Here is a 24,664-nt window from a genome sequence, read left to right on the forward strand (position 1 = left end):
ATGTTGTTGCATATCTGTCTGTTTTATAAAATCCAGTTTTACAGATACACTCAGCTCCTGCTCCCATAGGTGACTCAAAACAATTTATAGTAGTCTTATTGTCACACTCCTTCTTTTCGCATCCAGGCAGAACTGTTGAAGAGAACAAAATAGGAGATTTATTTCCAAAGATCTAACATATATACTGCATTCAACATTATATTGATGGATCATACACATTGATTGCCACCTAAAGCCTTAATTTCACATTATTGTGAAAATAGTTTAGGCTCTAATAAACCTTAATTAACTTTGCTATTAACATTTTACAAACTTTGTACTTAAGTCTAAATTTTCCAGTGGCAGGAAACTTCGCCTGCTGCAAGCAGATATTGGAAAATGGCAAGGAGTTGGCCAGAACCACTACAGAAACCTTGTAAAAAGCTGAAACTGTCCACCCACATAATTTCTCAAGTTTCTGCTGTCCTGCTGTAGTTACAAAAGGAGACAAGTGGTAACCCCCTGGATTTCATAGCCTCTAACACCAGCAAAGCTCTTCCTGCTATCAGGTATTTAGACTTATATCACTGTGCTGGATTTTATGTGGCACCATATTTTCTATGATTCACCCCATCCCCAACTAAACAGTTGGTAGGGGCCTGCCCACCAAAAAGCCAGCTTCCCTGCAGCCATTTTATGCTGGGAGCGTTAATTAGCACAGGATGAAACTTCAGCCCCCGTCTGAGGAGGAAGTCCAGCTCTGCTGTCCCAGCAGCACAAGGTTTGAGCAGTGGCCACAGTTGGGACTACAGCCAGTCCCCGACCAAGAGCAGCTAATGGAGTCAAACTTCAAGGTACATCCAGGACATTGGCAGGGCTTGGCTCACTAATCCCAGCAAAGGGGGTTGAGGGAATGTGGGGGGGAGCTGGTTTGAGAGGTTAAGGGTGAGGGTTAAAGGGGGGAAGGGTATGTGGAGGCACTCTAATGAGCAAATGGGACCCCCAAAGGAGATTCCACCCCTTCTTACTTGAGAACAACCCGTGCAGTAAAAGCTGCCAGACTACTCACCTAGCATGGGCCCTGCTGTGGGTAAAATAGCAGTCGGGGCGGAATGAAGCACTTAAGCGGCCATTAATTCACTACTTAAGGGCTTTGCCTTTCTCGACTCCTAGAAGATGGGAGACAGGTTGGGGGCAGGCGGGAAGGTGGTGGGAAGGCCATGCGTTTTATTTCACAAGCATCCTCCTGCCCACACCCCACCCCCAACCCTGCCTTCAAACACGCCAGTGGAGGGCTGTAAAATCCAACACACCAGCTTCATAATTTGTCACTGGGATGACTGTTTCTCAGATGCTAAGTGTGTAGTAAGTGAAATAAAGTCAGTGTGTACTAATAACGCAAGGGCAGCTCTTTAACATTCAAGTAATCTGCTTGCAGCTAAGAGCACAGAAAGGGCCAAAGGTAAGGATTTCTAAGCGGCAACTCTTAAAAAATGGTTTCTTGTGAAGCTGCTCTGTAGATAGAGAGGGGAATAAATTGTAGTAAGGTACAATTGCCCAAAGGGGAAGCATGAATGAATACTGCTCTGAGTACATCGGCATCTCACACTGTTGGCATTCATAAAAATATGGGAGTTCTGATGGTGTATTGCTTACTGCCAGTTCTTTCAATTTTGAAGTAGATAAATTTACCTAAGGGGAAAAATGTCTTCTGTTCAGGAGTTTTGACTTAAGGCTCAGAGAAATATGATGCTTTACCCTCTGCATTTTGATTTTGTTTTGATGCTTTACCTAGCTAGGGCTTTGATGCACATATACACAAGACATTTTTGTAGCTCTGTCATGCTGTTAACTAAAAGTGTCTTCTATAGAGGCCTTCAATAACTCTCCAGATAATTGGTGATTTGCAGAGACATGTCTTCAGGTACTTAGTCTGGAATATCTTCTGCTACTGGTTGAGGCTTCGAGTTTCCTGCACTTTGCTCCTTTGTAAGATTGATATAATAGGGCGAAGTTGTGTAACAGCCCTAGGAACTTACAGCGTAGAAGGCAGCCATTCTAACATTGATTCTGTGCTTGACAAATTTAAAACTAATCCCAATGATCTGCTCACTTCGTACAGCCCTATATGTTTCCCTCTTTCAAATATTTATTCCAGTTTTCTTTAAAAAATACAATGGTCTCTTCCTCAGCCACTCTCTGTGGAAAGGTATTCCATTGTCTTACAGCCCACTTTTGTGGAAACCATTCTATTAACCTCTCTCTTTACTATCCTGATTTCAATTTGAAATTGATGATCTTCCACATTGACTCACCCTCACTTCATTATTTTAAAAATCTCTATTAAATCATCTCTTAACCTTATCTTCTCCTGTAGAAATAGTTCCAATATCTGAAGTGTCTCCACTTGCCACCTCTGGCATCATTACAGTGAGCTTATGCTGTAAGGCCTTTATAGCTTCAATACCCTTCTTATAATGGAACATGCAAAGTTGTACTCAGTACTTGAGTAGAGGCAGAACCAAATCTTTTTTTAATAAATTTATCATTACTTCTTTATGTTTGTATTCAATGCATATATGTATATAGAACAATTTTTTAAAAATCCACTTTACGGTTTTAACTACCTGTTGTTTAGCTATTAAAGAATTATGTATTTGAAACAAAGGTCTATCTATCATCCATAATCTGACTGTTAACTGTTCTGCCTTGCAAATGTATTACCTCTGTCATGAAGCTATTAATGTATATACTATTATTGGAAATATTTTTCTTTTAAAATAGAGGTTTAGTCTGTGGGCATGTCTTAATTGGATTAAAGGCAGCTAGTCTGGGTGCTTTGATGTGTACAAATTTTGATATGTAAGAGAGATAGAGTGCATTTGTATTTTTTGAATAGAGCATTCAAGAAGTGGGGTGAAAACTGACACCTATCTAGCAGACACCAAGCAATATATAAATTGTGTAAAATAATAAAATGTTTCATTTAGCTTAATATAAAACCTCTCGAGAACTGATGGTATGATTCCTGAATTTAGAGTTGCATCTCAAACATAACACTTAAAGTTATAGGTTATGACAGTTGTTTAAAGTTTCCCTCTGGGATTTTTCAAAATAACTTAGCTTTATCAAACTGCTGGCTCATAACACCTCACACTTCTTTCTTCGTCTGTTCTCAGGCCTAAGGCAAGTCCTTGGCAATTATTTGCTAAACCCCAGCAAAGTGCTGTGATATTTTTGCTATGAGTGAGGTGAGGAGTTAGGCCTTGAGTCTACCTCAGCCGGAATGGGGCTTGGACCCTGTGCTGTTGGCATTCATCAGACCCACAGCTGTCTAGCCAACTGAACTAAATGGCCATCCTCCTCAAAGTTAGCCAGAATAAAGTGCATATATCTTGTTTGCGCATTCAACTAATTTTGTCCGTCTTCTCAAATTCTTTTATTACACTCTTTGCTGTTTGCTAAACACTATACTTTTAGGCCACTGGCAAATTTTGAAATTATGCTCCCAAATTCAAATCATCTATATATCCTGAAAACATAAGTAAACACAACATTTGATCCCTGCATCTATCACTTCCAACCCTTCTTCAATGTGACAATACTTATTTATCCTAAATCCTTTTCTCTTTGTTTCCTGTCCACCAAACCATTTTATCCACATTTCCTCATGCCACATGCCCGAATTTTTCTGATGTCCCTTTTGAGAGATCTTACCAAATGCCTTCTGAATATTCCATATGCAATGCATCTGCGACATTTCCTTTATATATGCAATTAGTCACTTCTTCAAAAACGTTATTAAATTTGTCAAACATGACTTGCCTTTAACAAGTCTAGGCTGGTTGCCCATTAAGAACCCATGTATTTCAGGATGGATGCTCTTTTTGCACCCCTGCCAATTTTACATTGAAATCAATGGAGGGTGAAATCGGATGGGGTGCCAAATAGTCCAAGCCACCTAGCTAGGCAGGTTAGGTCACAATCTGAATTTTGCTCCAATTGTTGCTAAACCAAATGACCTATAACTATCTGGATTAATCTTCTCATCCTTTTGAAAAAAGGATGTTCAATTTGCATATTTAAGAAGCTTTAAAAATTTTTGGCCAGATCCTCAGCCATTTCCTGATCTCATTCAACAACCAAGTTGCAAAATTTTTACCTAAGCGGGCAGGTGTGTACCCGACCCGCTCGAGTGTAAAATGGAACGTGTTGACATCAGGCGAGCGTCCCGACGTCCACGCACAGTCGCATGATATTTCGGTCGGCAGGCGCGTGCCGGAGTCGGCACAGCGGCCACTGACAGTTAAAAAGCCATTAAAGGATCAATTAATTTAATTTAATTTAGTTTTATGGTTGGCAGGAAGGCGAAAAGGCCAAGCGACCTTTGCCGTGGTTGAGGTTTCCAACATCAAATGAAAATGAGATAAAATTTTTCAAATTTCACTTATAACATGTCCCTACTCATATGACAGAGTCACATGAGGGGACATGTTTTATAATGTTTTTCTAACCTTTGTTTTTTTTGGAAAAATCTTCATTTCTCTGAGGCAACTCTGTGCCTCAGGGAGATTCTGAAGCGCGCATTCGCGTGCGTGCATGACGTTTGCGCTCGTCCTGCTCAGCCTCCTCCCTCCACCACCCCCGCAACACAGGCAGCGCTGAACGCGTGCCTTAATTGGCCTGCCAGCATGAAATTGCCTTCCGACCTCGATCGTGGGCGGCTTCCCGACCACCCCTGCCTGCCCCCGCCGAGCCCGCCCGACAAGGGCTAAATTCTGCCCCAATGGTATGTGACATCGGTGCCCAGTGACCTATCTGCCCTGAGTTTTGTTAATCTTTTCAGGGTCATTTATTTTTCTATAATCTACCCTAACATTTGCTCCATACTTGTCTAAATTACACTTGCATTCTCACTTGTGCCATTATTTGTAAAAAAACATTGCAAATGATTTATTTAACATCTCTGTTATGCCTTTATCTTCCACAGGTGATTCCCTCCTTCATCTGTGAGCAGTCCTAACCTCTCTTTAGCTACTGTTTTAGTTTTTACATGTTTATTACAAGCCCTTACTTTTTCCTTTTATATCAATATACATTTTTTTCATATTCCCATTAAGCCTTTCATTTCTTCCTTTTTATTTCCTCCTACATTTTCTATTGGGAGTGCACATTTCATTGTAGATCATGGTATCTTCGGATTTAAGAACTCGGTTTGGTTGGGTAGGCACAAAAATGAAGCCAGGACAGTCCCCTTCAACAATGAAAGATTGGATGCTCTCCTGAAGAGATTCAGTGGAAGAGGGTAGCATTATAAAGCACCTAAAAGCATCCAAACTTCATTTTATAATAGAGGACCAAAGCTACTTTATTTCTTCTAGAAAATGTAAAAATGGCATTACTTACATATATATGACACATTTGGATTTGCCTTTAAAGTGATATTTATAGCTTCTTCAAGCTTTTCGTCAGTCACATTGGCACTCGTAGTAAACGTGTGTGTTACTGTTATGATGACACTCCCTTTCCTGCAATTAGAAGTTAAGTATTATTATTGAGTAGCACACGTGTACAATTACATGGTCAAGAGAGATATTGGAAAGCCCAATTAAGAGTCTGTTTCTTGTATCTCCCTTTTTCCTTTCTTCTCTTGATCAATCTTGAACCTTTCTCTCTAGTCACCTTCCTTTGTTGTCATCTAGTCATGCCAACTTTCATTTCTCCCCAGGCACATTTCACCTCAATCCCTACCCCAGCCCATATCTACTCCTCTGACTTCCAATTCTGCTGTCAGTACACCAAGCTTAAATTGCCCCCGGATAAGCCCACAGATTCCCATCTTCACCTCTCAGTATTCTCTGAAGATCCCAGGTAATCATCAATGCCTCAAGCAGCAATCCCTCTCGACATTTCCCTCCAGAATGTCTGTTTGCTAAGCATACAAACACATGATAAAAACAAAAAACTACTGCGGATGCTGGAAATCCAAAACAAAAACAGAATTACCTGGAAAAACTCAGCAGGTATGGCAGCATCGGCAGAGAAGAAAAGAATTCTGCTCTTGGGTTGGGTTCTGCTGAAGGGTCATGAGGACTTGAAACGTCAACTCTTTTCTTCTCCGCCGATGCTGCCAGACCTGCTGAGTTTTTCCAGGTAATTCTGTTTTTGTTATACAAACATATGAATTGGGAGCAGGAGTAGGCCATTCGGCCCCTGGAGCCTGCTCCTCCATTCAATAAGATCATGGATGATCTGATTGAGTCCTCAACTCCACATTCCCGCCTACTTCCGATAACCTTTGACTCCTTGTTAGTCAAGATTCTATCTACCTCTGCCTTCCTATTTTCTGTAAAAACTCTTCACTACTCCAGGATCATCCTGGTCAGTAAAGGTAACTAGCCAGTTTCTTTTCTACACTGCCAACTATCTCCTTAAACTCCTCTCTCCTGTCCCCTCTATTTTCAACTTCACTAAATAGCTAGAAGGAGCTATGGATTTCTTTGTTACAGAGACTGAACATCTTTTCAGCTGACTCTACCACATCCCCCCTCCCCTGTGCCCAACATGCCCTAGACCTGAACCTGCTTCTTACTAGATTTTCTGTCATATCTTTTCTCAAAACCTCTTTCAGTTCATCTTGTCCATGAGGCCCAGTTCTTGCTCCGTTGAACCAATTTCTACTGAATAGCTGATCCCAACTTCCCTTCCTGGCCTCTACGCTATTCAACACTTCAAATATGCTGGCCACACAAATTTCAAAACTGCCAATATCATGCTAACTGCTCCTTTAAACCATTCTGTCCTTGCAAACCAGTTACCTCCTGTTTTCTTTTCCTCTCCAGTTTTTAAGTTGTGTCAAATCCTAAATACATGCTTTTGCTAGATCATTACGCTAGTACCTCTGTAATCAGGTTTCTTCCCCTTGTCCCCCTTCCTGCAACAGAATGGCATTAAACAAAGCCACAGAATAGCATATACCATGGCCTTGTCCACAGTGCACTGTCTATATTCGCTTATGGGATGTGAGCATCACTGGCAAGGCCAGCATTTATTGTTTATCCTGAATTGCCATTGAAAAGCTGGTGTGGTGGTGAGCCCTCTTCTTTAATCGCTGCAGTTCATCTGGCCTAGGTACAGCCACAGTATTGTTAGAAAGGGAGTTCCAGGATTTTGACCTAACAACAGTGAAAGAACAAAGAACAAAGAACAAAGAAAAGTATAGCACAGGATCAGGCCCATTGGCCCTCCAAGCCTGCGCCGATCATATTGCCTGTCAAACTAAAACATTTTGCACTTCCGTATCTCTCTATTCCCATCCTATTCATGTATTTGTCAAGCTGCCTCTTAAACACCACTATCGTACCTGCTTCCACCACCTACTCTGCCAGCGAATTCCAGACACTCACTACCCTCTGCGTAAAAAACTTGCCCCGCACATCTCCTCTAAAGTTTTCTCCTCTCACCTTAAATCTATGTCCCCTAGTAATTGACTCTTCCACCCTGGGAAAAAGCTTCTGACTATCTACTCTGTCCATGCCACTCATAATTTTGTAAACTTCTATAAAGTCGCCCCTCAATCTCCGTCGCTCTAGTGAGAACAATCTGAGTTTCTCCAACCTCTCCTCATAGCTAATAACCTCCAGACCAGGCAGCATCCTGGTAAACCTCCTCTGCACCCTCTCCAACGCCTCCATATCCTTCTGGTAATGTGGCGACCAGAATTGCACACAATATTCCAAGTGTGGCCTAACCAAGGTCCTATACAGCTGCAGCATGACTTCCCAGCTTTTATACTCAATACCCCTGCTGATGAAGGCAAGCATGCCATATGCCTTCCTGACTACCTTATCCACCTGCGTTGCCACCTGTGGACCTGTACACCCAGATCCCTCTGCCCTCATGCACTTAAGGGTTCTGCCATTTACTGTATAATTCCTACCTGTATTAGTCCTTCCAAAATGCATTACCTCGCATTTGTCCGGATTAAACTCCATCTGCCATTTCTCCGCCCAAGTCTCCAACCGATCTATATCCCGTTGTATCCTTTGACAATCCTCTTCACTATCTGCAACTCCTCCAACCTTAGTGTCATCTGCAGACTTACTAATTAGCCCAGTTACATTTTCCTCCAAATCATTTACGTATACTACAAACAGCAAAGGTCCCAGCACTGATCCCTGTGGAACACCACTCGTCACAGCTCTCCATTCAGAAAAGCACCCTTCCACTGTTACCACCTGTCTTCTATGACCAAGCCAATTCTGTATCCATCTTGCCAGCTCACCGCTGATCCCGTGCAACTTTACCTTCTGTACCAGTCTGCCATGAGGGACCTTGTCAAAGGCCTTACTGAAATCCATGTAGATAACATCCACTGCCCTTCCATCGTCAATCATCTTTGTCAATTCCTCGAAAAACTCGATCAAGTTAGTGAGACATGACCTCCCCTTCACAAAACCATGCTGCCTCTCACTAATACACCCATTTGCTTCCAAATGGTAGTAAATCCTGTCATGAAGAATCTTCTCCAATAATTTCCCTACCACTGACATAAGGCTCATCGGCCTGTAATTTCCTGGATTATCCCTGCTACCCTTCTTAAACAATGAAACAACATTGGCCATTCTCCAGTCCTCTGGGACCTCACCCATAGCCAGTGAGGATGCAAAGATTTCTGTCAAGGCCCCAGCAATCTCCTCCCTTGCCTCCCTCAGTACCCTGGGGTAGATCCCATCTGGCCCTGGGGACTTATCCACCTTAATATTCTTCAAGACGCCTAACACCTCTTTTTTGATCTCAACATGATCCAGGCTATCTACACACTCTTCCCTAGACAAATCGACCACTAAGTCCTTCTCTTTGGTGAATACCAATGAGAAGTACACATTTAGTATCTCTCCCATTTCTTCTGGCTCCACACATAGATTCCCACCTCTGTCCCTGAGTGGGCCTACCCTTTCCTTGGCTACCCTCTTGCTTTTTACATATGTATAAAAGGCCTTGGGATTTTCCTTAATCCTGGTTGCCAGTGACTTTTCATGACCCCTTTTAGCCCTCCTGACTCCTTGCTTAAGTTTCTTCCTACTTTCTTTATATTCTCCACGGGCTTCATCCGTTCCCAGCCTTCTAGCCCTTACGAATGCTTCCCTTTTCTTTTTGACTAATCTCACAATATCCTTCATTATCCAAGGTTCCTGAAACTTGCCATACTTATCCTTCATCCTAGCAGGAACATGCCGGTCCTGAATTCTTATCAACTGACTTTTGAAAGCCCCCCACATGTCAGTTGTTGATTTGCCCTCAAACATCCATCTCCAGTATAGATTCCTCAGTTCCTGCCTAATATTGTTATAATTAGCCTTCCCCCAATTAAGCACCTTAACCCAAGGACTCCTGTTATCCTTATCCACCAGTACCTTGAAACTTACTGAACTATGGTCACTTTTCCCGAAATGCTCCCCTACTGAAACTTCAACCACCTGGCCGGGTTAATTCCCTAATACCAGGTCCAGTATTGCCCCTTCCCTAGTTGGACTATCTACATGTTGTCTCAGGAAGCCCTCCTGGATGCACCTTACAAATTCTGCACCATCCAAACCCCTAGCACTAAGTGATTCCCAGTCAATATAGGGAAAGTTAAAATCACCCACCACAACAACCCTATTGTTTTTACAGCTTTCCAAAATCTGCCTACATAACTGTTCCTCAATATCCCGCCGGCAATTGGGAAGTCTATAGTAAACCCCCAACATTGTGACTGCACCCTTCCTATTCCGGAGCTCTACCCATATTGCCTCGCTGCATGAGCCCTCCAAGGTGTCTTCCTGTCGTACAGCTGTGATATTCTCCTTAACCAGCAGTGCAACTCCCCCACCTCTTCTACATCGCTCTCTATCCTGCCTGAAACATCTAAATCCTGGAACGTTTATCTGCCAATCCTGTCCATCCTTCAACCAAGTCTCTGTAATAGCAATAACATCATAGTCCCAAGTACTAATCCAAGCTCTAAGCTCATCTGCCTTGCCTGTTATTCTTCTCGCATTGAAACAAATGCATTTCAGACCCCCAGTCCCACTGTGTTCAGTAATTTCTCCCTGCCTGCTCTTCCTTTTGGTCCTACTGGCCATATTCACTAGTTCCCAGTCATTTATTTCACCTGCTGGCCTATTGCTCTGGTTTCCACCCCCCTGCCATACTAGTTTAAACCCTCCCGTGTGACACTAGCAAACCTCGCAGCCAAGATATTGGTGCCCCTCCAGTTTAGATGCAACCCATCCTTCTTGTACAGGTCCCACCTGCCCCGGAAGAGATCCCAATGATCCAGATATCGGAAACCCTCCCTCCTACACCATCTGTTCAGCCACATGTTTAGCTGCACTATCTTCCTATTTCTAGCCTCACTGGCAAGTGGCACAGGGAGTAATCCTGAGATTACAACCCTAGAGGTCCTGTTTTTTAACTTTCTGCCTAACTCCCTGAACTCCCACTGCAGGACCTCGTCACTCTTCCTGCCTATGTCGTTAGTACCAATGTGTACCACGACCTCTGGCTGTTCTCCCTCCCCCTTCAGAATGTCCCGTACCCGATCAGAGACATCCTGGACCATGGCTCCAGGGAGGCAACATACCATCCTGGTGTCTCTTTCACGACCACAGAAGCGCCTATCTGAGCCCCTGGCTATAGAGTCCCCTATGACAATTGCTCTTCTGTGCTTTGACCCCACCTGCTGAACACCAGAGTCAGCTGTGGTGCCACTGCTCTGGCTACTGCTGTTGTTTTCCCCTGATAGGCCATCCCCCACAACAGTATCCAAACGGTATACCTGTTAGAGAGGGGGGCAGCCACAGGGGATTTCTGCACTGACTGCCTGCCCCTTCTAGCGGTCACCCATCTATCTGTCTGTACCTTGGGAGTGACTACTTCTGCAAAACTCCTGTCTATGATGCTTTCCGCCACCTGAATGTTCCTAAGTGCATCCAACTGCTGCTCCAACCGATGCATGCGGTCTGTGAGGAGCTGCAATTGGGTACACTTCCTGCAGATGTAGTTGTCTGGGACACTTGAAGCATCATAGATTTCCCACATCCCACAGGTGAAGCACTTCACCCCAGCAACTGCCATTTCTAGAACTATTTAATAAATTAACAGCGATGTACTTACAAGTCAGGATGATATGTCCTGGAAGGGACTACTGTGCATCAACTACCCTTGATCTTCTAGGTGGCAGAGGTCACGTGTTTGGAAGGTGCTGTTAAGCAAATTTTGCCAGTTGCTGCAGTGCATCTTGTAAATGGTACGCACTACTGCAACTGTGCACAGTGGTGGAATGAGTGGATGTTTTTTGTGATGAATGGGGTACTTATGAAATGGGTTGCTTTGTCCTGGATTATGTCAAGCTTTTTTATTGTTGTCAGAGCTGTACTTATCCAGGCAAGTGGAGATTATTCCATCCCCTGGAATCCTCATCCATATCTTGGTCACCTCAGTGTTTGACTATTCTAATGTTCTTCTGGTCAGCCTTCCATCTCCCATAACTTATCCAAAGTTGACTTATCCAAAGTTGTGCAACATGCATCTGAAGCCATGTTAAATCACATTTGTCCAATGTAACTCGCTGACCTACATTTGCTCCTCGTCCCACAAACTCTCAAGTCCAATCAAGGCCTCTCCCTTCCCTATCTATGTATACTTCTCAAGCCCTAAAACTCTCTGAGAACTCTGCATTTCTCCAACTCGGACTTCTGCTGCATACCCCAAACATTTCACCCCAAAAATCCCAGCTCTGGAATTATCTCCCTAAACCTTTCTATCTCTCTGTCAATTGTATATTAATGTGCTTAGTTGCATGTAAGTGTTGGGCATTAACTGGAGATTCACTTGGGCTCCTACTTTTAGGGACAAACTGAAACTATGGTAACAGGGTTAGAAGTCGTGTGTTTGTAATGCATATTTCTGAAATTAAAAGCTTATAAAATTATTTGGTGCCAGTTCTGTCCTTCCCCATCTCGCTTTCTGGAATAGAACGCCCTCTATCTCTCTCTTTAACTTGAAGGTCTTCTGTCAAACAATCACTTTGATCCTGATTTTGGTCACTATTCCTAATATCTCCTTTGGTTTGGTGTCAATTTTTATTCAATTATGCTTCTGTGAAGTGTCTTGGGACATTTTACTTCATTAAAGGTGATAAATAAAGTCAAGTTGTCAATTATGTTGTGCAATCAATGACCACATTTCCTTATTGATAGCACATTATCAAGATAAAAGAATGCAAACTTGTAGTTATAGCACCAACCCCTTGAAATGCAATTTTAGAGACAGTTCAAATAAATGTGTTAAGTCTTATCCAGTAGTATCCCACTGAGCAGTTTCAGAGCTGTAGTATATATATATATATAATAAAGAACCAAATCACAAAAATTCTGATCTTAACAGGACTATTAACAAAAAAATTTCTTGCAATGACAATAAATAAAATGTAATTCAGCACTGATGAGGTTGACCTTGCATTCATTAGATTTGTCAATCTCTTCATTTTGGATATATTTTTTTCTGTTTCTCCTGTTTCAATATATTAATATTGCACATACGATCCTGACCATGTTTCAAATTAACTTCATAGATTTTAGGTATTTGAAATTAAGATTTTTCCTTACCTAACTTCAAGTATTAAAGTTGTTTTGTAGCCTGTAATGTTCACAAATGAGGAATTAAACTGCAAAAAAGTCAGAATATTTTCAAAACATACATGATAAACTTCCACTCAATCTTTAATTGAATTATGCTTGTAAATGTATTTGTGTACTGATCAAAATAAGTACTTTAGTGTTATCTTCTTCCCCTTCCAAAGAATGCAAAAGTTGGCAATTTGGTGCAAGTGGGAATTTGTTACAAATGGGAGAAGCGAGGGCTGCACTTTACTTCCAATAATCTCTAGGGGTTTGTATTACAGACATTTAATTTAATCCAACTATAACTTACACTATATCAAATAAGTAGTTAAAAGACCAAAAACTATTGGCTAAGTTTATTTAATACATAGGCTAATTAAGTAAAAAAAAAACGTATAGAGATGGCAGTCCAGGTTTGTGCCGCAACAGAAGCATATGGGAGTTTGTGTGGAGCATTGTGATCCAGGCAACCACATCCACAGTGTCTGCAACTCAAGAAGATTCAATAAACTGGAGTCTGAGGTTCAGATGTTCTGTGGTATCTGGGAGGGGGCTCTCAGAACGCAGTCATGCCCCTTAGATTAAGAAGTGGGATAGGCCTGATTAGTGGTCAGAAACTAACCGGAAGTGAGAGGAATGATGTTGGGATCTTGACACGACGACAATTTTAAGGGGTATTGCTCCCTGCGCTCACCCAAACCCACCTCCCTTTGCTTATTAAAATTCCTCCTAAAGAGTCTGCAAAGAGATATAGATAGTTTAAGTGAGTAAGTATAAGTGTATATGGGGGATTTCTGTGACAGGTCTAGTACCCGTGAATCTTGCCAGCCACACCCTCCAGTTTTGAATGTGAGTAAGGGTTATTGGTGTCCTCAGCTCTCACTTATGCCTTCAAGCAGCTGGTAATGCACACCAGTGGGCATACCCTGGTACCTCACCTTGGCTGATGAGTGTCATGCCTAGTAAAAGCATATCTTATCTGTGACTTTTAAAAGATGAACTATAGTCAGTTTGGATCCTCTGGATCTAACTTTTCTTTCAAAAATAGACAAAACTGCTGCAGAGGACGGCTGCCGAGAGCCACCTGACTTGATCTGTGGAGTCAAACTGCCACACTGCATTGAAAGGACAAAAGGACACATTCCAAGCTAAGAAGTGTCAATATCAATATCCTGAGACCACCCAGAAGATATTTCATGACTTGCATGGGTCTTTTCAGAACAAAAGATGGTGATTGTCTCAGACCCTAGGATGAATGCCTGCACATGAAGGCCCAGGCTGTGGCTAATTAACTGAAGCACAACACCATATTTGGAAGAGAGCTGTGGAGGATCGCTTAAAAAAGTGCTTAAAAAAGGCTTTAAGCACTGTCTTCTGAACCCAGGACAACAACAGCAGAAACAGCAGAAAGTGCAGCAACATTTTCACCTTTAAAAACTGGTGACTGCAACATTTTAAGGTCTCCAAGCCCGTTTCTTTTCAAGCCCACCACTACAGAAAACCAACCTCCTGGTAATGACACTACAAGTAACTAAGTTCATGACCTGCTGAAAATCCACCTCTGTGAGGGAATCCTGCAACAATTCTGATATACAACTCTGGCTATTGAATCTACTTAAGCTGCCCTTCAGGAGTGAAAACAATTTCTTCACCAAGCCTTCATGGAATGCTTTTTTTCAAGATGAACCAATCATGTGAATTATGAGCCATTCTTTTGTTTATAAACTGTAAAAGTGCACTTTTCTTTAACTGCATTTCCCCCCGTGTGCGTGCATGTGTAAGTAGTGAGTAAGTGATATAGCATTAGATTTTCAGAGTGAACGTGTGAATAAATATTCCTCTTCATTTAAACTGACGAAAAGCTTGCTGCTGGTTATTCAAATTGTCCCCACACTTGAGGGTGAGAAACATATCTTCTGTTTCAAAACACACACTAATTGCAGACAGGAGGGGAAGGGATCAGATGTTTCAGTTCTCTCTCATCCCTGTCCATAACATGAGCTAAACTAAGTAAACTAAGTAAGGCTATGATAAGACCATAAGATGTAGGAGCAGAAGTAGGACATTCGGCCCATCAAGTCTGCTCTGCCGTTCAATGAGAATATGGTTGATCTGATATTCCTCAACTCCACTTTCCTGCCTTTTCTTCATAACCTTTGATTCCCTTACTGATTAAAAATCTGTCTATCTCAGCTTTAAATATACTTAACGACCTAGCTTCTACAGCCCTCTGTGGTAAAAAAAATTCCACAGATTAACTACTCTCTGAGAGAAGAAATTCCTCCTCATCTCTGTCTTAAATGCTCGACCCCTTACTCTGAGATTAGGCCCTCTGGTCCTAGACTTTCCCACAAATGAAATAACCTCTCAGCATCTACCCTGTCAATCCCTCTAAGAATCTTATATGTTTCAATAAGGTCATTCTTCTAAACTCCAATGAGTACAGGCCCAACCTACTCAACCTCTCCTCATAAGAGAATCCCTCCATATCCGGGATCAACCTAGTGAACCTTCTCTTGACTGCCTCCAATGCCAGTACATTTCCCTAGATGAGGGGACCAAATTCTGTTCACAGTATTCTAGGTGTGGTCTAACTAGTGCCTTGTATAGTTTTAACAAGACTTCCCCATTTTTATACTCCATTCCCTTTGAAATAAAGGCCAACATTCCATTTGCCTTCCCTATTACCTGCTGAACTTGTATGCTAGCTTTTTGTGATTCATACATGAGGACCCCCAAATCTCTCTGTGCTGCAGCTTTCTGCAGTCTTTCTCCATTTAAATAATATTCAGCTCTTCAATTCTTTCTGCCAAAGTGCATAACCTCACATTTTCCTACATTATATTCCATCTGCCAAGTTTTTGCCCACTCACTTAACCTGATCCCTCAGTAGACTCTTTGTGTCATCCTCACCACTTGCCCTCCCACCAATTTTTGAATCATCTGCAAACTTGGCGACAGTAAATTCATTTCCCTCATCCAGGTCATTAATATATTGTAAATAATTGTGGCTCCAGCAGATCACCAGCTTTGTTTGGTGTATATAGATGACATCACCCCTCTAAGTGCATAAAGTCTAGAATGATAGAAGAGGCTGATGATCCTAGCAAGAGGATAAAGCTACTGAAGCTGAGCATCATCAAGATGTGTGACATATCCAGGGTACTTTCTTGACAAAGCGGATTTTGTGGTCAGTCGCCGTGGGAAAGATTGGGACCTTACTGAGTATCATTCTATAGTTAGCAATGAAACCTAGTCACAAAAAATGCTATAGCTCACAGCAGAAGTGGCTAGCACAACACTGCATACAAGCCTTGGCATGAGGAAAGAACTGAAGAAGAAGAAGCAAGTGGGTAAGAATGTAGCAGTTGGGGCATAATGGGAGAAATGTGAGGTTATTCTCTTTGGTAGTAATAATACGAAATCTGAATACTTTTTAAATGGCAGGAAACTATTAAATTTTGGTATTCAGAGGAACTTAGGTGTCCTTGTACAACCAACACGGTAAGTTAACATGCAGGTAACAGCAAGCAATTAGGAAGGTAAATGTTATGTTGGCCTTTATTTGCAAGGGGATTGGAGTACAAGAGTAAGAAGCCTTAGTGTAATTGTAGGGCCTTTGGTGTGACCACACCTTATTGCATGCAGTTTTGGTCTCCATCCCTAAGGAAGGACACACTTGACTTAGACAGGGTGCAAGAAAAGTTCACTAAGCTGATTCCTGAGATGAGAGGGATCCTACTAGGAGAGATAGAGTAGAATGGACCTATATTCTTTGGAGATGACCTCAAAGAAGCACATATTATTCTGAGAGGGCTTGACAGAGAAGATGCTGAGATGCTATTTCAGATGACTAGGGAAATACTACCAGGGGACACAGTCTCAGGATAAGTTGATGAAAAATTTGGGCAGAGGAGAAGAATTTTTTTTCAGTCAGAAGGCTGTGAATCTTAGGCATTCTCTACCTTAGAGAGCGGTGGATGCTTATTTGTCGAGGATACTCAAGGCTGAGACCAATAGATTTTTAGACCCTAAGGGAATCAAAGTATATGGGATCAGTCATGAAAGTGGATTTGAAGTTAAAGATCAACCATGACCTTATTAAATGGAGAGGCAGGCTTGAGGAGCTGAATGGTCTACTCCTGCTCCTAATTTCTTATGTTACTTAAGATTCCTTTCACTATCCGCATTTGAAAGAACATTCACAAAATCTGTACCAAATCTCAGCCAATGTTGCTCCGCAATTAGCCACTAAATGCTGCAGTTGGGACTGACTCTCATTGAAATAATGGGGTAACTTTTCCCTGCCCCTTGATGGTGTGCTTGAAGATGAGAGGGAGGGGGATTGGCAGTGGGAAAATAGCGGGAGCCACATTGGGATGGCTCCCCAATACAGTCCCGCTTCTGGGGAACTTTCCGAGAGGAGAGATGGGAAGTGGGTCAGCACCTGCTCCATGGAAGTGGTAACCAATTTGTGTAGTTAAGGCCTGCAGCCTCTTTGGAATTTTGCCAGTGGTAAAGTGCCCCCACCACACCTACACCCCCACCGCTATCCCCCACAGCCTCGCCATCTCCCCCCCTCCAACCATGCCCCCCACCCCACTCCCCACTGCCGCCCCCACCACCTGCAGAGGTCACCAGTTCAATAGAGGAAATGGCCAGGTGACCATCGGAGCCACAAGCTCCACGCCGCAAGGAAGGTGTGAATTAACTGGAGACAGATCCAGCGGAGGGTATTTTCCTCCATCCCAAATCACCTACCCATCTATATCCTGGTTATTCAAATTTAGATGTGCAGCCAGCAAGGGCCCTTCCATTTAAGGCATCCTTGTGCTCCACCCCACACCCCCTCCAGCCTGCATCAGCAGCACCCACCTCCACTGGTGAGGTGGCCAAGGCTCTAGAGCTGCAGGCCCTCTGGTTGGGCTGACAGCATTGAGAGCCATCTCACCATTCTTAATAGGACAACAAGCTCAGTGGCAACTAATTAGAGGCCGCCTCCAGGAACGTGTCCTTGCTGTGTGGAAATGCAGGCTTGCAACCTCCATTTGGTCCTGACATAGGCGTCCTGAAGCCCACAAAAAAATGTTGTCCAGTCTTTCTGTTCCTGTGGAAGCTGCCCAGCTACTGTTCTGTGCTTTACCACAACAATATGGAAAAAAACTGGGCAATCACCGTGGGTAAGAATTTGCATCCTCCACTCACAGTGCATTGTGCTCAAATTTCATCATTATGTATCCCATCATTTTTAGCCAAAGCTAATTTTGCGTTTTTTAAATGGTTTGTTTCTCTTAATTATTTTTTAAAAATCTGCTTTACAGCTATGAATACTTACAAAAGCGTTTACTTCAGTTTGAAGATTTTGATATGCTTCAGTTTGTTTATCATTCAAGGCAGCATGAAATGTTTCTGCAAAGACCAATTTTCCACCAAAGGTCTTGCCTAGATAAAAAAAATGTAAGTAAATGCTTACATTTTTGCACAAGTGTCAGAATATGTAGCAAATTGATTGATAAATGACAATAATTTATTTAGCCATTTCTTGTTCTTTGCCTTCTCTCGTGCTATATTCTAAACAGTTCTCAGTATCAAGAATGATAAGTAATTAAAGCAACTAAAACAAAAGGCTTTTGTTTTTCTAGTCTTGCAATGAACAACAAAACAAGATATGGGTGAATATGCAAACAAAGTAAACATTGTGATTAAGTCTTCCTGGGCTGGCCTAAATCATTCAATAAAAAGACAAAGGATCAGTAACACAAGATGAAGTGAACATGATTTCAAGTACATTTATTCAGCTTGAGGGGATTCTTAAATGAGAGGCTTTTGGAAAATGCTCTACCAGTGTTTAGAAAGGTTTTTTTGAAAAAAGATTTTTGGAAACTTCTATGAGTGTTTATAAGCAAGAAGATTGTGCAAAATAACTGGATTTGAGTAAATTATTCAATGCCTAGTAAACCTCCTCTGTGCCATCTCTATGACATCCTTCCTGCAGTGTGCTGTCCAGAGTTGTACATAATATTCCAGCAAAGGCCTAACCAGTGATCTGTAAAGGTTTAGCATGACTTCCTTGCTTTTGTTTTCAATGCCCCTATTTACAAAGCCAAGTATCCTTTATGCTTCCTTAACTGTCTTATAAATTTGTCCTGCCACTTAAAGGATTTGTAAATATGCAGCCCAAGGTCCATCACCTGTTGCACACCATCCACTACTTCAAAAGAGCATCATTTAAGTAATGCTGTCTCACTACCTTGTTCCTGTCCAAGTGCATCACTTCACACATATCCTCATTAAATTGCAACTGCCACGTTTGCCCATTTCACCATCCTGTCTACATTCTCCCGCTATCCTACTCATGATTTATTGCATTGCTAAATTTTGTATCATCCACAAATTTAAAATTATACTCCCTATATGCAAGTCCAGGCCATTTATATGTAACAAAAAAGGTAACGGTCCTAATACCAATCCTTATGAGTTGAGCCACTGCATATTTCTCTCCAGTCAGAAAATAACACCTGTTCACTACTATTTTTGGATTTCCTATCCCTTACCCAATTATGTAAACAAGTTACCATTGTTCCTTTAAAGCTATGTGCTTTCATTTTCAGAATAAGTCTGTTCTGCTGTACTTAATCATGTACCTATTGAAAACAATATGTACTGCATTACCTTCATCAACAATCTCTGCTACTAAATCAAAGAATTCGGTCAGGTTAATCAGACACAATTTGTCTTTAAAACTCCCTGTTGGTTGCCCCTATTTAACCCATACTTCGTGGGGAGATGGTGGCATACTGGTAATGTCACTGGACTAATATCACTCAGCATCCTGACTTGGAAATATGTCACTGTTCCTTCACTGTCACTGGGGCAAAATCCTGGAACTTCTTTTCTAACAGTACTGTGGGTGTACCTACACCACATGGACTGCAGCGGTTCAAGAAGGCAGCTCAAGGGCAACTAGGGATGGACAATAAATGCTGGCCCAACCAGCAAAGCCCACATTCCCTGAATGAATAATTTTTAAAAATAATCCAAAAGCCCAGACTAATGCTCTGGGGACATGGGTTTAGTTCCCACCACGACAGCTGGTGGAATTTAAATTCATTTAATAAAATTAATTAAGAAATGAGGAATTGAATCAATGGTGACCATGAAACTGTCATTGTGATAAAAACCCATCTGGTTCACTAATGCCCATTAGGGGAGGAAATCTGTCGTTTTCACCTGGTCCAGCCTATATGTGACTCACAGCAACGTGGTTGTCTCTTAAATGCCCTCTGAAATGGCCTAGCAAGCCACTCACTTGCACCAAAATGGCTACAGAAAAGTTGAACCAGATAGATTGCAGCAGTTCAAGAACATGGTACACCACCACATTCTCAAGGGCTATTAGGGATAAGCAACAAATGCTGGCTTTGCCAGCGATGCTCATATCCCATGAAAGGACAAAGAAAAAGTGAGAATTTATTATGTCCTTGGTCTTGACAATGGCCTTTCGTAGTTTGCCTGTTGTATTACAGGTTCGTTTGATGGCTCAGTGATGAGATCTTGAGAGTTGTATGTTTTATCATGAACCATTTATTCTTAACCTTTAATTATATACAGATCCCAGTTAATGGAATGCATGGTGCTGCTACCAACTGTCACCACTGTCATCAACTGTCACCAGCTACTTCTAGAATGCTCTCTTTGAGTCTAGTACCATGTGACTCTATACATCGTACAATGGATAGTGCTATTCTCCAGTCACACCTTAACTCTTGCTCTGGCTGAGCACCTTAACATCACAATGGCATGTAGGCACATATAACATCATACAACATCCCCCTTTATCCTTAAAAGAAAACTTTCCTCCCTTCCCATGGAGTATAACTATTTACTATACAATCTTTACTTGCTATCCATTCTCACCTGCCTCAAGCCTCTGACTTTATAAATTCAGACAGTCTGGAGGCTTGACAGTTCTTCCACATCTCAGTCTGTCACCACATGGTTGTGGTACTCCATGTTTCTGGTACTTGGTTATCTCCATTTGATGCGCTTTTTGCGCTCCTTCAAGTTGTGTTTCTCTTTATTAACAACTCGTCTGCTTTCTTCGGACACTGTGGGTATGTCCCATTCCTTCCAAAGTGAATGTGTACTCCATTCATTCCTAGAGTGGACTCAAATTTTCTTTTTCCGTGGTGTCCGCTATGTTCTTGCCAGATGTGTACGTCTCGCAAATGGAACCTTTATTTCCACTTGTTTCACAATTTCAGACAAACATTGTTTGCTGTTTTATTTTCAGGTCATTTTGCAAGCGAATTAATCTTTTCATTCAGCTCAATGGTTCTTCGCACATCTGAGACATACAGTGCTTTACATTTTCTGATCTTATTTCTGTCTTCTTTTTCTGTCTGCAGCATAACTTTGTCCTTGTCTTTCATTTTGGTTTCACTGTTGGTCATGTCTGTCTCCAGTGAAGTCTTAACTTGTTTCAGTTGTGTAATTGTGCTACTCACGGCTTCATTATCCGCTCACAACTTGGAATGTTCTACAGCTTTTCATTTCAATTCTCCTCATTTACATTCAACTGCTTCTTCAGCTCTTCAGTCTGTTTCTTGCAGCTTTCAGCTTTCTCCTGGAATATGGAACAGTGCAGAGTCTTCTCTGCCAACTGCTTCTTCAGTTTGTTCAGGGTGGTGTTAAATTCATTTTGCTTCGTTTTGAAATTTTCCAGAAGAATAAAGTTTGTCCCGAGGGATTCTTGTAGCATGTGAAGGTTCTTCGACACGTATTCCTTTTCTTTGCGAAGCTTGCTTCTTTCATCTTGAGCTTTCCTGCAATTCAGTAGAGTCTCCTCGAATTTCTTTTCTTGTGCTTCCATTCTGCTCTTTAAGGCAGTTTTCATTTCTTCATGTTGCTGAATGCTTACGCATTTCCTTTCAGGGGGGTCTCATAATGGACTTCCACTCACTCCGGTGGATCCCTCAACTTCTAAGTCTGTACCAAAGCCTCTTCAACTGTTTTTTTCAATTTTTCTTCTTAGATCTCTCTAGTTAGGCTTCAGTTGTTTTCAGTTTTTCATATCTTGGGCTACCGTTCTCCCTTCATCATTTAAAATGCTACCTTTCTTATTACCACTGATCACCATGTTGTATTAAAAGCAACCACTGCTGATCACCATGTTGTATTATGGGTTTGTTTGATATCTCAATGATGAGATCTTGAGATTTGCATATTTAAACATGAACCACTTATTGTTAATCTTTAACTATATACAGATTCCAGTTAATGGCATGCATGGTGCTGCTACCAACTGTCACCAACTGTTACTAGCTGCTTTTAGAATGTTTACTTTGAGTCTAATCATATGTGACTCTATACATCATACAGTGTCTGGTGCTATTGTCCAGTCACATGTTACCTCTTGTTGTGCTGAGCACCTTTCCATCACAATGGCATGCAGGAACATATAACATCACACATCATATATCTAGACACTAGATAGACTGGCCTGTAGATATTATGCTTACCCTTTGCTTCTTTCTTAAACAAGGGTGCAATATTTGCAATCTTTCAATCCTCTAGCACAACTTCCATATCCAAGGAGGATTGAAAGATTGTGGTTAGAGCCTCTGCTTTCTCAATGCTAATTTCCTTCAGCAACCTAGGATGCACCCCTTCTGGACTGGGTGACTTGCTAACTTTGAGAGGTGCCAATCTAATTAGGACCTTCTTTCTATTTTTTATCCTATCTAATATTGTCTCTTCCTCTACTCTGACATTAACTTCATCCTCTTCATTAGTGAAGAAGTAAATAGTAAGGGGATGAATTTCCATTCAGATGCCCAACTCAACTGTTCTACATTTGGTTGAAAAGCTTCAGGAAGTCTGGAAAATGGTTTGTGAGTGGCTTTTCTTCCAAAGTTACTATAGAAAAGCGGAGCACCCCAAAGTTAATTCACCTTCCCATTCCAATTCTTCTTACTTAACTATGGGAGTTGGAATTTTCAATTCTCCTGGCTGGTCTCTCATCTTCTAACCTATATAAACTTGAGCTCATCTAAAGCTCTGCTCCCCTTATCTTAACTTGCACCGTCTCATTCCCCCATCGACCCTGTGTTTTCTGAAGTACATTGGCTCACAGACCAGCAATGCCTTGATAATAAAATTCTCATCCTTGTTTTTAAATCTGTTCATGGCCTTGTCGTTCCCTATCTCTGTAATCTCCTCCAGCCCTACGTCTTTCCAAGATCTCTGCTCTATTTCAAATCTGACTTCTTGTGTTCCACCACTGGAAAAATGTGCCTTCAGCTTCCTACGTCCTAATTTCTGGAATTACCTTCCTAATTCTCTCTGTACCTTTACCTCTCTCTCCTCTTTTATGAAGGCCCTTTAATCCTATCTCTTTGACCAAACTTTTGGTCACCTGTCCTAATATCTCTTTATGTGGATCGGTGTTAAAATCAGTTTGATAATACTCCTGTGAAAACCCTTGGAAAGTTTACATATTAAAGACCTATATCAATGTAAGCTGCTTATGTTGTTCAATTCAATTTTTCTTACATACCAAAAGTATTCATTATATACCACAGAAAATAAATTATTTTTCTCCAGCTGACACGTAAAAGAGTAGACAAAACAACTTGCAATTACTACGACATCTACCCCTCCACCGTTAGCAGTGCACCACAGCAGCTCTTTTACACTTGAGGTGCTAATGTTTTTAAATTTTTGTGCCAATACAAATGCAGCGGTATTTCACTTTATTAGAGTTATCAATATCTTTCAGTTGTTTCTGTACTTTAATCTTCTCTCAACCTTTTCCTGTTTTTAAGTTTTTCACTTTTAGTTATTTGGTCCTTTATTTAGACCCCGTACCATTGTTAGTATTCACTTGTTATATATTTTGGAAGAAAAAGAAAAATAAGTATTCCATACTTCCAGTCAGACAGAGCAACACACCCCTATTAAGTACTGTAGCCGAAATTAAATGAATTTATTATAGTTATGCTTTAAGGTTGTAGATAAATACTCAAAATAAAATATGGAAATTCTACATTATTCTGTTTAGATTACATATTGTATTAAAATGCTTCATAAATAATGTGAATAGTTGTATCATTCCAAGAACAATGATTTCATCCTTACCTGGTATGCAGCTTTTGTTAGCAGTTTCATAGTAAGAATCATAGGCACATACACAACTAAATCTTTCCAACAGGTCCTCACATTTTGCTCCGCCTCCACAGGGATTTGATGAGCAAATTGAGCCTGGGAAAAGAATGGTTATCTTGATTAAATAATATGTTAAAAACCTAATTACATATAATTGAATAATGTATGAACCTATCTTTTATAAACTAGCATCAGTCTTCCACCAGTATGCATTCAACACACTTCAAATACCACATATGCCCGATTGCCTGCCATGCTTGCTTGATAGTTCAAATATCATTTCTACAAAACAGCACAAATTACTCTTGCTTGATGGTCCAAAATAATTCTGTATAGTTAAGCGAGCAGATTGAAAATCTGTAAATTGACAAGTAACCATTAGGTAGGCAAACCTGCAATGAAGGGTTAGCAAACAGCTACTATAACAACCAGCAAGGAGGAGAAGGCAAATCAATGACATTTTTCAGAATATTATTTGAAAATGGTCTCATCTGTCATTTTGCTTTATGATAGCTTAAGCCAGTAACTTAAGGATGTAGTTCTAAAAATAAGATTTTAAACATAACAAACAAAAAGTAATTCACAAAATGCTTCAACACAATTACCAGAGCTCTGGTTCTGATTTCTGGGTTGGCAACTAGCAGTGGGTAGTCCTGCTCATCCTATGGGTTATGGGAGCCTGTGAAACCCTCTTACCCCTCAGGACTAACCACCCCCTTGCCTGGTATAAAGACAGTTGTGGCTATGGGAGGAACATCCAGACTGTGATCTATCAGACCGTTAAATAACCTATGAATTCTTTCACTATTTCAAACTATTCTCTTCAAGAGAAAAGTGCAAAAATGTGAAAA

The 24,664-nt window shown here is 41.3% G+C and overlaps 1 long non-coding RNA gene across 1 annotated transcript; it reads right to left on the minus strand.

Annotated features, from left to right (window-relative positions):
* Positions 1-24,203, minus strand: LOC144686297 (uncharacterized). Its single transcript, XR_013577893.1, has 5 exons — positions 23,787-24,203; positions 17,983-18,089; positions 12,633-12,691; positions 5,386-5,507; positions 1-132 (listed from the first exon to the last, which is right to left on the minus strand). It is a non-coding gene; the product is annotated as an uncharacterized LOC144686297 (long non-coding RNA).
* Positions 24,204-24,664: the final 461 nt, after the last annotated feature.

Source organism: Cetorhinus maximus, chromosome 11 (genome assembly GCF_964194155.1).
Source record: "Cetorhinus maximus chromosome 11, sCetMax3.hap1.1, whole genome shotgun sequence".
NCBI classification, from domain to species: Eukaryota; Metazoa; Chordata; class Chondrichthyes; order Lamniformes; family Cetorhinidae; genus Cetorhinus; species Cetorhinus maximus.